This window comes from Diceros bicornis, chromosome 23 (genome assembly GCF_020826845.1).
Source record: "Diceros bicornis minor isolate mBicDic1 chromosome 23, mDicBic1.mat.cur, whole genome shotgun sequence".
Taxonomy (NCBI): domain Eukaryota; kingdom Metazoa; phylum Chordata; class Mammalia; order Perissodactyla; family Rhinocerotidae; genus Diceros; species Diceros bicornis.
In genome coordinates, this window is record NC_080762.1 from 3,388,807 (window position 1) to 3,392,960 (window position 4,154).

Sequence of the window (4,154 nt, forward strand, 5' to 3'; positions counted from 1 at the left end):
ACAAATCACCATAATTTCCTACCTTTGGGGAGATTGTTGAGATGGTCTCCTAGTCAATCAGCTATTAGCACGGTTAATTGGTATTGACTGTACCTCATTATGTGAGGGGGCCGTGAACATCGACGGTAAACATTACATGGAATTTGTCAGAGAAGGAATATGTGGTAGGGCCCACAAAATATATCCATTCAAGGACAAAGAAAAATAAAATTACTACTGATTTTGGAACAAGAAGAGGAAATAGTTTGATCTGTTCCTACTGTGGAGTCTAATTAATTCCAATTCTTAGTATGTGTATCTCATGAGACTTGCAACTTGCTGATCTTAAAACAATAAATGTTAAGCAATTTTAGCAACCAGCATGACGTACATGTTCCTCTTGAATTGTCCTTTATTCTTCTTCATCCCCACCTTCTTAGGAGTATGCACTTTATACAAAGTAAGAAAGGGAGCTCTAGCATCATTTTTCTGGATCCTGCAATGATCAGAGGAGGAGACTGAGGTTTCCAGAGATTATGTACGTGCTCAAGGTCACACCATTGGTGTGGGGAGAGGTAGAGTTTCAACCCAGGGCTCTCAGACCCCAAAGCCCCGATCTCTGGCCACTTCACGCTTGCCTTGGGTTGCGCTCCAGAAGGAGCTGAGTACTCCAGGTACGTATGGGTTGTGGAATATGTCCTGTTGGGTCTTCCCTTCTCCTCCCCTCTCCTGCCCCGCTCCATTCAGCCGTGCAGCCCAGGATCTCCTCCAGCACAGCCTTTCCATGCTGCCTGAAATGATCTGTATGCGTGTCTGACTCCCTGACTGGTTTCTCCCCTCTGAAGTCATGGTTCCCAGCACACCTGGCACATAGAAGGTGCTCAGAATGGTTTCCGGGTATGGAATGAGGCTTTCCTGGTGCTCTAGGGTATTTCTTTCGTGGTATATGGCGGGGGGTGGGGATGAAGAGAGGGGCGGGGGGGGAGGGGGGCGGGTTGGGCCCTGGGGACAAAATAATCCTTATAATTTTGTGTAGGATTTTGGATATGTTGGCTTGTTCACAAAAGCTGAAACATATAAGCGTCTTTGAGGTCAAGCGATGGCGTTGGATCATAGTTGGTCCCTAGCTTCTACCTCCCCTCCCCCCTCCCTTCCCCACCCACCCTCCTCCTCAGCTGAGGCCCCTTGACATTGATCAGTTAGGACCTAGGACCAATTCCAAGTGTCAGCAGAAGGAATTTCAGCAGCTCCAGTCTCTAAGAATCCACATCTTCGTTCTTGTAATTGGTTTGGCCCAAGCTCATCCTTACTTCTGAGACCTAAGCCACATCTTGATCCTGAATTCTGGCAAGTGACCCTCTGCTCCTGTGCCTGAAGACCCATCTCCCGTCCACCTGTTTTCTGCCGGAGACACTGTGCTCTCCAGGACTTGGAGCCAGCCCTGCGCCTGTTCCTTCTTGTCCAGGCTCTGTCTCTTGCCCTGTGGAGGGGTCTGCTTCCTGCTGACAGACACTCTGGATGCCGCTTGCTTGCTTCTGTGTCTCTTTGATCTCTAGAAGCCCCTCTGGCAGTCTCATTGATGCACGTTTGACTGAAGGCTGGTTACCCCCACCCAACACTCTCAGTTTCCAGCCATTAAAACCAGTGGCTGTAATGTGTCAGCACCCCCGGTGGACCTTTCCTCATTTGCTCTGCCCCATCCAAGTGGGTGAGTTTAGTTTCAAGACCTTCCCCCTCCCAGGCCATCCCGTACTGTCTCAGGCCCCACGTCAGCTAAGGGTGCCATTGAGTCTATGCTGACACCATGACAGAGTCCCACCAGAGTGAGCCCAGGGGCTGCGGGCTGCGGGGGCCTGCCACGCTGTGCTCGGATGACAGTCAGGTGGACAGTCATGAGGGTTTCAATTCTGTTTGTGCAGTTGTATTTCTAAGCTGGATGATGGGCACTTGGGTGTTTACGCTGTTTCATAAGTAGGAAATACTTACATACCCCAAGGGGAAAGTGCATAACAGTGAGGGACAGCCTGAAGCATGCCCGGGAGAGAGCTGAGAGCTCGTGGACCAGCCCTCCTGGCAGAGCCCCAGAGGGTCCAGGCTGGAGGCTGCAGGGGTGGAGAGCAGGAGCTGAAGGGGTGGGAACAAGGATGCTTGAGGAGCCACTCTTCTCAGACTTTGATGTGCTTCTGAGTCACCAAGGACTCTTGTTAAAATGCAGATTCAGATTTAGGGATCTAGGGAGGGGCCTGAGTGCACCTCAAGGGTCGAGGAATTAGAAGATACTTTGCGAAGCCCCTGGCCCGGATGCATCCTCCCCACCTCCCAGGTCCGGGGAACAGCTGGTACAGCCTTTGTTCCTCCAAGAGACAAAGGAGGTGCTCGAACAGCAGAGGAGCAGCCCGGCCTGGGAAGGCCTCCCTGTGGTTGTTGGCACGAAGCCTGAGGTAACTCAGGGCCTTCACGGGCAACCTGGAGGAGGCGAAGGAAAGGCAGCTACCCCAGGAGGGACGTCCACTGAGGAATTTCTCCTCCTGAGGCAGAGTCCTCCTCACTGGACAGTTATGAGGGTATGAGCTGAACTGTCCACGTATCCCAAAAAGAAGCCTCCGACCCCCTCACACACAGAAATGTACAGTCAGTACACCCCCATCCAGTGATGGGTCTTATGGGTCAACTCTTCTTCCAAATCGCAAAAAATAACTTTGCCAACTACCTATAATAATCAACCAGTACGCTTTTTATTAAAACATATTACTGATCAATCAAGGATCATCAAATATTTGTAAAAGAGAAGTACCAAGATGTGTGAAAGAGCAACTAACCACGAGAGAGACGGATAAAAGAAAGAGACAACATTAACAATTGAATCCGTCTGCTCAGAGAGATTTGAGAGGGTAGTCGTTCGTATAGAAGAATAGGCTGCCATGAAAAGGAGCAAGCACTGACCATGAAAGAGGCCCAGAAAACTTAGACCTTGGCTCCCCAGTTCCTTTTCTGTGTGGCTCCTGCAGGAGGCTGAGCTGAGCCCACACACTGGAGACACAGAGCTGAGGGAGCAGATGGAAGAGGGAAAGTCGGCAGGTGTGGAGGATGAGAATGACCCAAAGAAGAGTCAGGTCCTGGTGGGGCAGGTGGTTGCCAAAGTGAGTGAAAATAAGGACAAGTTGAGTTCATAAAAATCAAGGGAAACTGAGGAATGCGGACAGCACCATCCACTCCTCAAGGAGTAGCCGGTGCGTGAGCAGTGAGGATGGGGCGAGTAACTCACCCCACCGGGAACCTGTGCACCTGCCAAGGAGACAGAAGGATGGACCAGGGGTGGTGTCTACTGCTGGGAAGCACCCATTCCAAGAGGGGGAGATGCGACCATGAGGCTCTGCCCCAGACCCCCAGCCTCGACTTGGAGCTGCCCTCCCAGTGGACGCCCTCCCAGTAAGTGCGGGCTTAGAGGGATAAGTGATGTTTGGAGATGTCCATCCTTACCTTAAACAGTTCCCCCCTCAGGTCAGGAGGGGCCAGGGTAAGGGTTCCCTTGCATCTGAAGTGGTGATACTGATATTCTTCTGCATTTATGGTTGAGAAAGTCTTATACACAATATCTCTTAAGTATTTGTTGAATAACTAATTTTCCTTATACTGTGTTAAAGACTTGGAGTTCAGATAATAAGATTTCCCAGAGAAATCAAGCAGTGAGAGGAAGAAGACAAACAGTTTCCACAAAATGTGGTAGCTCTCCTATACTGAGGGGCTGTGGCAACCCAGAGGATGAGAGGGTAGCCGAGGACATCTCTTACTAATGACAGGGTGAACCATTGAGAGGAGTCCCTGAGGACAGTCCATCTTCATCAGACCTCCCCACAGGAGAGTGTCTTAGGGCGTGGAGAAAGTAAGGCAGGTCCTCTCTAAGGAAGGGGATCTGCTACGTCCTGGGAGAAAGCAGAGCATCCCTGACAGGACATTTGGGACGGGAACGTGGTTGAGATGATTGGAGGTTTACAACCACTTTTATTCGATCAGTGAATGAACGTCACTGAGAGCCTCCTCAGTGCTTGACTCAGTACTAGGAGCCAGGAATGCAGGAACAAATAAGGTACTATCTCAACTTTCACAGAGTGTTCAGTCTAGTAACCAGGACGTCGTGAGAAGTGTAGTGGTGGAAGGTCATTGGAGGAAGTGGC